This window comes from Mesocricetus auratus, unplaced genomic scaffold (genome assembly GCF_017639785.1).
Source record: "Mesocricetus auratus isolate SY011 unplaced genomic scaffold, BCM_Maur_2.0 Super-Scaffold_100031, whole genome shotgun sequence".
Taxonomy (NCBI): Eukaryota; Metazoa; Chordata; class Mammalia; order Rodentia; family Cricetidae; genus Mesocricetus; species Mesocricetus auratus.
This window is the reverse complement of record NW_024429212.1, coordinates 17,323,236-17,336,066: the sequence shown is the minus strand read 5'-3', so window position 1 is coordinate 17,336,066 and position 12,831 is coordinate 17,323,236. Positions and strand designations below refer to the sequence as shown.

At 44.1% G+C, this 12,831-nt stretch overlaps 1 long non-coding RNA gene across 1 annotated transcript; it reads left to right on the top strand.

Moving 5' to 3' along the window:
* The first annotated feature begins 64 nt into the window (after positions 1–64).
* LOC121135121 lies at positions 65–4,116 on the top strand. The gene is made up of 2 exons (XR_005872301.1): positions 65–656; positions 3,771–4,116. It is a non-coding gene; the product is annotated as an uncharacterized LOC121135121 (long non-coding RNA).
* Positions 4,117–12,831: the final 8,715 nt, after the last annotated feature.

Genomic DNA, 12,831 nt, shown 5'->3' with positions numbered 1-12,831 from the left:
TCGCTCCCTGATGACCCGCCCTCAAAGAGACTCCGCCCTGGAGCCTGGGAGCAGCCCCGCCCACGTTGTTGTCCCCGCCCACTCGGGGGGCCGCCCCAAAGGCCCACTGGACAGGGTCCCCTCTGGGTCCCTCTCGGGAGCCTCGCTTCCGGTGCCCACCCAGTGATCCACGCACCGGCCCCGCCCACCCAGGACTTCCGGTTTTCACGCCTTCGACCCTTGAGCCGAGCGCTTCTGGCGTCTCCCGAAGTCCGTGCGGTTTTTAGCCTGCTGGCTTTCACGTGTATTATTAGTTAAGCCTCCCTCGCCTCCACCCGGTGTTACGGCTGCAGTTTTCTGGCAGCTCTCGAGTCCCATTCCTGGGGCAAATTAATCTGCAGATTAAGCGAGCCTGGTGTGACTGGTGATCAGTGAGCTCCCCTTCCTGGGAAAGATGCCCTTCGCAAAGTGGGCACCTGTTACACCGTCGGGGGTCACAGGTGCCGATGGGAGATGGACTGTGAAGGGCCGAGTCTTACTAAAACTCTTGACGCAGGGGCTCAGGCGACAAAGGTGGAAGCAGTCTTCGAATGGAGTCGGCACACCTGCCTCGTCTTGCTTTGCGCGAATTCTTTCTTCCTGAGGACGTTTCCTCTAGGACCAGGGTGAACTTTGAGGTGTGTCTTCTGGCCTTAAATACAAGGATCCTATTAACGTTTTTGCTGCTGTTGAATGGATTCCTTAATATCTTGGATAGCAACCTTTATATTTGATTTGTAAGTTGTTTTCATATAATTCAGGTTTCTTTTTCCAAGAAGTTTTTTTTTTGTTCTGTTTTGTTTTTTTTGTTGTTGTTTAGCTTGATGTAATCACACGTACAATCTTTTAACATTCTTTGTGGGTTTTTTGTTTTGTTTGTTTGTTTTTTCTCTGCATTGTTTTGTTTTGTTTTTTTTTGTTTTTTTGGTTTTTCGAGACAGGGTTTCTCTGTGGCTCTGGAGGCTGTCCTGGAACTCACTTTGTAGACCAGGCTGGCCTCGAACTCACAGAGATCCACCTGCCTCTGCCTCCCGAGTGCTGGGATTAAAGGCGTGTGCCACCAACACCCGGCTGTCTGCATTGTTTTGGAGGCTGTCCTGGAACTCGCTCTGGAGACCAGAGCTGGCTTCGAACTCACAGAGATCCACCTGCCTCTGCCTCCCAAGTACTGGGATTAAAGGTTTGTACCACCAACGCCCGGCTTCTTTGTGGGTTTGTTGTTTATATGTTTAAAAATAAAAATAGCATCAGTGTTGAGGAAGGTTTCTCAAGTTTTTCTTCTAGATGTTTTATAGCTTCAGATAATAGATTTTACTGGCTAGTCCGTTTGACTTGATATTTCTGTATGTACAAGGTAAAGGTCCAATTCCATTCCTCTACATATTTATCCACCACAAGTGTTGCTAAGAATATTATTGCCTTGTTACATAGTATCTTAGTTAGGGTTTTATTGCTGTGGAGAGAAGCCATTACCAAGGCAACTCTTAAAAAGGAAAACATTTAGTCGGGGCTGACTTATAACAGTTCACAGGTTTGTTCCATTATCATCATGGTTGAAAGCATGGCAAGAAACAACCTAAATGCCCCTCAACTAAAGAATGGATAAAGAAATTGCGATACGTTTACACAAAGAAATGTTTAAAAAACAAACAAACATGTATTTGAAGGCAAATGGGTAGAACCAGGAAAAAAAAATCATCCTGAGTGAGGTAACCCAGACCCAGAAAGACAAACATGGTATGTCCTCACTTACAAGTGAACATTAGCTGTTAAGTAAAGGTTAGCCATGCTATACAATCCTCAGACCCAGGAGGCTAAGGTACAGGGAGGGCTCGAGGTGGGATTCATGGCTCTCCCTGGGAAAGGGAAATAGAATAGATTTTGCGAGTGGACTAGGGGTTGGTGGGGCTGGGAAGGGAAGGGATCCAGTAGGGGTGGGGTGGAGGAGGGAGAGTACTGGGAGAGATGATTGCAGTTGGGGGGGGAGGGGCATTTGGGGGATGATGTGGAAACCTAGAGCAGCAGAAACTCCCTGGCATCTGTGAGACTCCTAGTAGTGAGGGATATGGAGCCTGAACTGGCCATCTTCTATAACCAGGGTAGGCTTCTAACAGTGGGACTGAGACACCAAACCAGCCAAAAACCTTTGACGTACCTGCACGATCTGGCCTGCCAAAAAGATGGGCTGGGGTAGTGGTGCAGAACTTGTGAGAGTGGCCAAAAAATGACTGGTCCAACTTGAGGTCCATGCCAGGAGAGGGAACCCACACCGGACACTGCCTGGATGGCCAGGAACCAGAGACCCGACAGCCCGGAGACCCAGGATAGAATCAAGCGTGACTGGGAAAAAAATTCGAATGAGATGATTCTTAATGATAGTCTGCTATACTAATAGATAGGTGCAGAGCCCCGTCGTCATCAGAGAGGGGTCATCCAGCAACTGATGAGAGCAGAGGCAGAGACCCACAGCCAAACAAAGGATTGTAGGAGCCAGAGGGATTGTGGACACCACGAGGACACGGCCCACAGAATCAACTAAGCAAGGGACTCAGTCGACAATCACAGGACCTGTATGGGTCTGAGCTAGGTCCTCTGCACATGCATTATGATTGTGTGGCTGGGTGTTCTTGTGGGACTCACAGTGGCAGTGAGGGTGTCCCTTGACTTGGCATGCTCTTAGGACTCTTTCCTATTACTGGGTTGCCTCATACAGTCTTGACATGAGGGATTGTGCCTAGTCTTACCGTAACTTGTTATGCCTTGTTCAGTTGATATCCCTGGGAGGCCTAATCTTTTTTCGAAGAGAAATAGAGGAGGAGTGGATCTGGGGGAGGGCCTGGGAGGAGTGAAAGGAGGGGAAAATGTGGTTGGGAAGTAATGTATGAGAGAAGAATAAAAAATAGTAGCAAAAAAAAAATCACTATAGTGGTTTGAAAGAAAATGGCCCCCAAAGGGAGTGGCACTCTTAGGAAGTGTAGCGTTGTTGGAGTAGGTGTGGTCTTGTTGGAAGAAGTGCGTCACTGTGGGGGCAGGCTTTGAAGTCTCATATATGCTCAAGCCACACCCAGTGTCTCAGTTCACGCCCTGTTGCCTGCAAGATGTAGAACTCAGCTACTACTCCAGCACTGTGTCTGCCTGCATGCCACCATGTCCCACCATGGTGATAATGAAGGGAACCTCTGAAAGTGTTAGCCACCACCTCAATCAAATGTTTTATAAGAGTTGCCATGATCGCCAGGTGTCAATGATGCACGCCTTTAATCCCAGCACTCAGGAGGCAAAGGCAGGAAGATCTCTTTGAGTTCGAAACCAGCCCGGTCTACAGAGTGAGTTCTAGGACAGCCAAAGCTACACAGAGAAACCCTGTCTCGACAAACCAATAAAAAAAGAGTTACCATGGTTATGGTGTCTCTTCACAGCAGTTGAAACCCTAAGATGCTATACTAATTTTTTAAAAATCCAAAGTATCTCAACTGTGGACTAATAAAATCAAAATTAATTATATGCTTTCTTACTCCATGAGAAAGAATCAGGAAAAAGTCAAAATCAAAGCAAGGCCCAAGTCCAAAAGTATAAATACTTCAATATCTAATATCGTGAATTCATAGTCTTCTGGGCTCTAAAGGTTCCATTTCTCCAGCTCTGCCAATCATAGCACACACAGCATGTATACTCAGGCTGACTCTCCTCCACACCCTACTTCTGTTCTGGGTGGTTGTCTCATGGTACTAGTTAGTGTCTCTATACACTAGGGTCTCCACTGCAACTGAGGCTGCACCCGCAACAATGGCCTTTTTCAGGGACTTCAGTCCCGCCACAACATCAGCTGCTCTTCATGACTTCGGGCTCTCAAAATGGACACCATCTGGTTGAATCTCACACATTGTCAAGATTGGCTGACAACATGAGATGCAGCCTTGGCCACTCTGGATCACAGCTTCTCTGTGCTGACCCTGAGGAAATAGTCACAGAAGATTTTACCTCAATGATTCTGGTCTCTTCTCTTCTCCTTCCTTCCTTCCTTCCTTCCTTCCTTCCTTCCTTCCTTTCGGGTGTTGTTCTGTTTTTGTTTTTGGAATTAAAGGCATGTGCCACCAACGCCCGGCTGCTGGTCTCTTCTTAATCACCACCAATTTCTCAGCTCTAGCTAACCAGCATCGATCATATCATTAAAAGGCAATAAAGCAAAGGTTTCGCTTCAGTCATTCCTGTCTCTTGTTAACCATAGCTTATTATTCAGCCCTAGTTAACCAGACACCAAAATTTTTTTTCTGTTGTTGTTTTCTTTTCTTTTCTATTCTTTTTCAAGACAGGGTTTCTCAGAGTTCTGGCAGTCCTGGAATTCTATCTGCAGACTAGGGTGGCCTCGAACTCAGAGATCCACCTACCTCTGTCTCCTGAGTGCTTCGATTAAAGGTGTGCACCCCAACCACCCAACAAACACCACAGATTAGTAATGCAAAATATTACACAAGCAGCCCCGGTGGAGTCTTTGCTGCCCTCTGAAACTCCACAAGCCAAACCTACACTGTCTGCATTTGCTCCAAGAAGATTTGAGCAATCAATGGCCTTTTCAGCCCAAAGTTCCCAAACCCTTCACCATCCTCTCATAACAATATGGCAGATCTGTCATAGCAATGCCCCACTCCTGGAACTAATTCCCATCTTAGTAAGGGTTGCTATTGCTATGTTAAAAACACCATGACAAAAATCAACTTGGGGAGAAAAGGGCTTATTTCATCTTAAACTACTTGGTAATAGTTCACCATTGAGGGATGTCAAGGCAAGAACTCAAGCAGCGCAGGAATATGAAGATTAGAACTGAAGTAGAAGCCACAGAGCAATACTGCTTACTGACTTGCTCCCTCTGGCTTACTCGGATTGCTTTCTTATACACCCCAGAGCTACCTGCCCAGAGTTGGTAACACTCAGTGGTGTGGACTAACCCACATCAGTCATTAATCAAGAAAATCTCAATCTCTCTCTCTCTCTCTCCCTCTCTCTCACTCACTCTCTCTCTCTCTCTCACACACACACACAGAGAGAGAGAGAGAGAGAGAGAGAGAGAGAGAGAGAGAGAGAGAGAGAGAGAGAGAGAGAGAGAGCGAGCCTACAGGCAATATGGATAGAGATAGAGGCATTTTCTCAGCTGAGGTCCTTTTGCCCAGAAAACTCTAGCTTATGTCAAGTTGACACAACCAATGAGGACACAAGTCCAGAGCCATATTATTTGGGACTTTTTTTTTTGGGTGTCTCCTTAATCAGCATTTATTATCCTCCTCTGTGATGTGAGCTAACATATTTGTGGCAATCAGGTGACTGTTTTGGAATGTGCAGACACCTACCAACACCACCCAAAGTCTAAGAATATTCATCAGATAATAACATCTGAGGCTTACACCTGAGATTTTCTGTGACCTGTGGCCTGGTTAGTCTTTGGTAAGCAACATTCCTCAATGGTCTTTGCTTCAGCTCCCTTCTGTAAGTTCCTGTGTCTGCCTCTGCCCAGATGTCCTTTAGTGATATGTAAGCCAAAACAAACCTCTCGCTTCCCAAGTTACTTTCAGTCCTGGTGTTTATCACAGCAATAGAAAATAAACTAGGACACGAACCTGCCCAATGTTCAAATACACCAATGTTTTGAAAAGTGTGCTGGCTGGTTTATGATAGTCTCTGTTCTGTTTCTGTAAAAACTTCTTAAAATTGCTACCTCACTGGAATATGGAATTTGGAGTAACAAGAATATGTGTTCCCAGGCCACTCAAATATAGTTCCAGAATAAACTACTCCTTTTGAGGTAATACCCTTTGAGGTAAGAGTTGTGTTTTTATGTAGTATTTTGTTAACACCTTTACTTTTTTTGAATTTTATTTCTTTTCATGTGCATTGGTGTTTTGCCTGCATGTGTGTCTGTATGAGGGTGTTGGATCCCCTGGAACTGTAGTTAGACAGTTGTGAGCTGTCATGTGGGTGCTGGGGATTGAACCTGGGTCCTCTTGAAGAAGATCCAGTGCTCTTAACCGCAGAGCCATCTCCTCGGGCCCCTCGTTAACACCTTGGTGCTAAAACAGTAAATGAATCAGAATATATGTACAAAAGAGAAATAATGCACAGTAAGTGCTCCAACCACAAGGAACCAATCTCAGAAAATAATAACACAAATATATCTAGGAAAGAGTTCCAACCAGGGTTATACAGTGAGTCGCTGTGTCAAAAAAAGGACGTTAGTAAATTCATTGAAATGAATGAAAATGAAAATATACTCCATTAATGGATAGCTTAGTGATCTGTGAAAGGCATATGCTCAAAAGCCCACTCCCATACTTTGGAGTGATTTTCTATTTTTTTTTTGACAAATGTAATGAATATGCAATGGGAAAAGACCTGTTCAACAAATGGTGCTGGCAAACTGGACTAATATGGAATTAGATCCATATCTTTTGCTGTGTATAAAACACAAAGTCCTTGATTTAAAACCCAAAATACTGTAACTGGAGGAAAGCATAGGAAATACTCTTCAAAATATTGGTATGGGCAAGAACTTTCTGAACAGAACTCCCAACAGTATAGGATCTTTTCCCAAGAAATAATGGGGCTATAAGAAATTTAAAAGTTTATGTACAGCAAAAGAAACTACCAGTAAACCACCTGTGGTGGTGCACACCTTTAATCCCAGCACCAGGGAGGCAGAGGCAGGCAAACCTCTGAGTTTGAAGCCAGCCTGATCTACAGAGGAAGTTCCAGGACAGCCTGGGCTACACAGAGAAACCCTGTCTTAGGAAAAAAAAAAAGAGAGAGAAAGAAAAAAGAAACTATCAGCCCACAAAATAGGAGAAAATCTTTACCAGCTGTACTTCAGATGGGACTAACATTCAGAATTTTCATGCGCGTGCACACACTGCAAAAATTAAATACCAAAGAAATAAAACTACCAGTCTATAAATGGGTGAATGAAATTACCAGTTTTGAAAAGAAGAAACACAAACTGAAACGTGGAGAGGTTACAAGGTGGGGGGGGGTTGGACAAGGAAAGACTAGGAAATGAGTGTGATGGGGTGTATGATGTGAAATTCCCAAAGAATCAATAAAAATGCATTGGGGAGAAAGTAAGAAATGCGGGACCTCACTTCATAATGAGAGCGCTGGGGACTCGGAGCACAGAAGGTAAAATAGCTAATTTTACGAATTCGCAAAGCTGGGAACCAGCCCAGAATGGCAGGCACACGGATTGAACACAGAGAACAGTTCTTAATAACCCGGATTCAGGTCTCTTGCTCACTTTCCCCATGCCTCAGTAATCACTCTTACATGTCATCTAGGTTATCTTTTCCTCTATTTATCCTATTTCTTAACAAAGTCGGTATGTGGATTCATCTCTGTATTTTACATTCTATTTATTCAAAGTCAATCAAGAGTGCAGGTTGCTAGCAAGCTTTTCTGTTAATAATTTTCTATTCTAATATTCAGGTTTTTTTGGGGGGGAACTGTAGCTAGACTAACAAGCATTAGTAGGGGTCTGGCGTTTTCTCTCCATTTGTGGCTGGTCAAGGCACGTTTTGAAACTGGACCACTTTATAAAAGCAAACAAAAAAATCTTACAAAAATATTCTATGTTACTAGTTAGCAGGAAAATGTAAATAAAAACTCACCCCAGTCAGAACGGCTAACATCAAGAAATCTGACAAATGGACAAGATGTGAGGGAGGAGGAACCCTTGATTCACTGCTGGTGGGAATGAAAATGCAATTGTGGACATCAGTTTAGAAGTAACTAAAAATTTATAAATCTAATCACCATATAGTCGTGTTTATATGAACAGAACTAAAACTTTAAAAAAGCAAGATTGTCGAATTCTTTGCCCATATTTGCATTTTCTGGTGTCTCCCACAGCCATGTTTTCTTTCCTGGAAACAGAGGTCCATCTAGAGATCAGGTTTGGGGTGGCACCCAATTCTTCGACATAAACACACTTCCGCTCCTGGATACCAACCTGACCTGGCAGAGTTTTCCGGGAAATGCTGTTACTGCTGGTGGTGGATCAGGCTTTGGGAATGTCTCTTCTGGCCTCCTCCTGCGCGTGCGCCAGCCTTGCCAACACTGTCTTTGGTTGCCGGGACTGAGTTGTGTGTTCTTCAGGTTGCGAGGTTGTCAGAGGAGCCCCCACCTCAGCGGATCCTGGGAGCTGAAACCTGGATGATTTGCAGACAGGGGCTTCCAATGCAGGTGCGAACTGGAGCCTGTGTGCTAGAGGGTTCCCCCGGATGCGGGGCAGGGACGGGGAGACGGGATTGTAAAATAGATCTGTTAGAAGGCAGTTGTGCCACGAGAAACCCTGAGAGCGGGCTAGGAAGTTCTATGCACTTTGAGAGCTAGGAGGTGTGTGTGTTTGCATTCCTACCCTTCCGACCCGTGCATACTTTACGATTCTCACCAGCTTTCCCGTCTGTGCCATCAGTGGTAATGTGTGGGGGCCTCAACTTTCCACAGTGAGAAATGCTCAGAACTCGGAGGCCAAGGAAAAATTTCTAGCCTCAAAGAGGCCCATCCCCGATCAGAAGCTTCACTTTTCAATCTAGAACTCACATAGGAAAGAAATTCCACGAATATAACCAATGTAGGAAGTCTTTCTACCGTAAATGAGACTTCAGTGTTCATCAGGGAACTCACACAAGAGAAAAACCCTATGAACCTCACGGGTGTAGAAAATCTTTCCATCAAAAAACCAAACTTTAGCAGGCATCAGAGAACTCATGTGGGAGAGAAACCTTACAAACGCAACAAATGTGGAAAGTTGTTCAAGCAGGAATCATGTCTCTTTTTACATCAGAGAACTCATACCAAAGAGAAACCTTACGAAGGTAATGAGTGTGGGGACTCTTTCTACCAGAAGTCAGCCCTCACTGTGTGTCAGAGAACCCACACAGAAGAGAGACCCTCTGAGTGTCATGAATGTTGAAAAACCTGTTGCCAGAAGTCACACCTCAGCAGGCATCAGAGAAGCCAACACGAACTATAAAACGTATGAATGGCAAGAATGTAGGAAGGCCGGGCGTTTCTTACTTCAGGCATCCTTACCAGTAATGCTTTTTCAGTTCGGGGTTCTGCCAACTGCAGGCATATACTAGAGATTAAAAAAAGCTCTTCCAGAGGGCCTGGGTTCAATTCCAAGCACTCGCGTAGAGGCTCGCAATCACCCATAATTCCAGTTCCAGGGGGGAATGCCATGTCCTTTCTGACCTCTGCAGACACCAGGCACGCAAGTGGTACATACATGCACGCAGGCAGAACACCCATGAGTGTGAAAACCTTAAAAAGTATCAAGGGTTGCCGGGCGGTGGTGGCGCACGCCTTTAATCCCAGCACTCGGGAGGCAGAGGCAGACGGATCTCTGTGAGTTCGAGGCCGGGCTGGACTGACAGCCTCCAAAACAATACAGAGAAACCCTGTCTCGTAAAAACCAAAAAAAAAAAAAAAAAAAAAAAAAAAGTACCAAGCGCTGTTGTTCGCTGCAGCTGCGGGATGAAACACCAGCCACAAAACTCAACAAAACCCACGTGGAGTTTATGGGGGAAGGGAACAAAGGGAGGGTAAGTGTTGGCCAGCTGGGAACAGGGATGGAAGGGGGGAACAGGTGGGAGGCGCTCGCTTAAAAGGGAAAGCTTGCCCATTCACACAGAGTCCTTCCTTACACAGCCACGCAGGGCCCTTTGAGCCGTCCAAGTATCTGCCTGAATGCTGGTGTGCTTACCCTGCCAGTTGTCAGGGGGCGGGGTCAGCATAACGCCAGGCTGTCAACACCAAGAAACAATCCTGTGGTGCATTCAGGGAAGAACGCCAGCAGACTGCCACATCAGCTTGTTGAACAGTTGGATTCTATACCTGGACAGCAGCTTAACAGTGGTTCCTTATAGTGGACCCAGGGGAGCGCAATCTCTTTTAAAATCATGGGTAGTGGGGACTGGAGAGATGGCTCAGAGGTTAAGAGCACTGACTTTTTTACTTTCGAATCTTTGTCTCTAGGTTTTGGTCTCTAAGTTCCATTCAATTCTCTACCCTTTCTACATTGCTCTCGCCCACAGACTAAGAATGTTTTGGGTGAAGAGCCAAATAAGTGGCCTTCTAATATTCAGGAAGTGAGATAATAATGTGATTTATCAAGAAACTGGAAACCACTTGTATTTCAAGGACAAAATTGCCGAGAGGGCTGGAAGGCTTAAAAGAATTAGTAGGATCACCCAGGAGTGCATAACTGTCGGAAGCTGCTGCTTCTCGAGGAGTCTGTTGATATCTGCATAACGCAAGTCATCAAGGAACCATACTACCCATGATTTTTTTTAAAAATTTACTTATTTATTATGAATACAACATCCTGCCTCCATGTATGTCTACACACCAGAAGAGGGCACCAGATCTCATTATGGATGGTTGTGAGCCACCATGTGGTTGCTGGGAATTGAACTCAAGACCTCTGGAAGAGCAGCCAGTGCTCTTAACCTCTGCGCCATCTCTCCAGCCCCTGCTTTTTCTTTTTATAAGATGTATTCACTTTAATTTTATGTGTATTAATGTTTTGCCTGCATGTTTGTATGTATTCATGCATACGTGGTGCCCAAGGAGGCCAGGACATCAGATCCCCTGGAACAGTAGTTAATGTTGGCTGTGAGTCACCATGTGAATGCTGAGAATAAATGGAGGTTCTCTGCAAAAGCTATCAGGGCTTTTAACTGCTGAACTACCTCTCCAGCTCACTTTTGCTTTTATTTTCCGCTTACGTGGTGCTAAATAGCAAAGACCTGCTTTAGAAGTATAATTCACTTATTTATAATTTAGGTGTTTTGAGAAATACTCTTAGGCTGCTAAACCATTACAGGGTAACTAATTACTAAAGTCTACTTTAAGATGGTACCTAATTACAAGCACTCTGCAAACTATCTGACAATACAGATTAAACTGAAATGCACACAGGTTGTGATACAACACCTCCATTCCTAGGTAGATATACTCAATGGTAGTATATGCAAACATTCACCAAAGATGAGAATGTCCTCCATAGCACTATTTTTAATAATCTAGAATTAGAAACTGGACTGCCCATCGGTGGTAAAATAAATTCTGCAAGATTTTTTTTAATGAAGATACTATATAGCAATTTAAGAATGAAACAACTACATACAGCAATATGGGTAAATTTTGAACAAGAGTATCCCAGGTCCTAATCTCTGGAACCTTGAGTATCACTTTATCTGGGAAACAAGACTTTAAATATGTAATTAATGACCTTGTGACTGGAAAATCATCTTGGAATATACAGAGGTAGAGGAAGACTTGACTATAAAAAACAGTGTGGTGGCAAAAACAGGCTTTTGACATGGAGGAAGAGTCTGTTAGTAAAGAAGGAAGTCAGCAGACGGTGGCAAGGCATCAAAGCAAACTCCTGTGGAAGCAACCAGTCCTGCTGATATCTTGATTTTGGGTTAATGAAATGGATTGGGATTTCAGGTCTGTAGGGTTGTGTTAAGTCACTAAGTACCTGTTGCAGATAAAAGTCTACAATCACAAAAAATGGAAAACAAAGAGATTATATATGGCTGCATTTGTTGCGGGATTCCTTAGCTGGTTCAGCCCCCAAATAACACACGAGACACTACATTGATTATAATGCTGTTGGCTGTTTGCTATGTTTTCTTATTGGTTAGCTCTGACTTAATTATTAACCCATAATTACTAATATGTATTTTTATAAGGACCTATCTTTCCGAGGATGCCATCCTGATGTGTCCTCTCCTCCCAGGATCACATGGCAACCCTCTACTATTGACTACATTTCCCAGAATCCTCCTTGATGCCTAGTCCCACCTATCTTGCTTCCCTATTGGCCAACAGTGCTTTATCAACCAATAGGACAACATATACACAGAAGGCTTTTCCTCCATCATACATTCACCTTAAAGTTTTTTCTAGGCAAAAACAATTCATAGCTCTGAAAGGAGAGGCCTACTGAGAGCCAGCCAGGGTGGTGCATGTCCTTAATCCCAGCAGTTGTGGGGCAGATGCAAATAGGTCTTTTGTAAATTCAAGTCCATTCTGGGCTATATAGTGAGGCCATGTCTAAAAAGAAAAGAGAGAGAAAGTTGTGGGTCTGGAGAAGTGGCTGCTCTTCCAGAGGGCCTGGATTTGATTCCCAGCATCCACATGGTGTCTTACAGCTTTCTGTAACTGTTCTTAGGATCCAGACACAAGTGTGATGCAGACATACCGGTAGGGAAAACACCTACACAAACACACTAAAAAGAGGCTACACAGAGAAACCCTGTCTTGAAAAACCAGAGATAAAGAGACAGACAGGAAGGACTTTGAAGGTATTCATAATGTCCTGAAGACTATGTTTAGTTTGCAAAACTTTAATATGTGCCCTCTCCTGCATATATGGTATACAAAGTTTTAGAAATAGGTCCCCTCAAACCGGGCATTGGTGACGCATGCCTTTAATCCCAGCACTCGAGAGGGAGCTAGTTCCAGGACAGCCTCCAAAACAATACAGAGAAACCCTGTCTCAAAAAAGCAAGCAAACAAACAAGCAAACAAACAAAAAAAATAGGTCCGCTTTTGACTATGTGGTGGTACACATAACTCTGAAACTTGGAAAGCTGAGGCAAGAGATTGCCATTCTGGGGACAATTAGGCCTGCAGAGCAAGATCTTGTCTTTTAAAAAAAAAGTACCTTCTAATATAACAATTTTACAATCTGCTGGAAAAAAATATGTATTATGATGGGAAAATATTTACTAAATAACTTTATTTCTCAAAAACTAG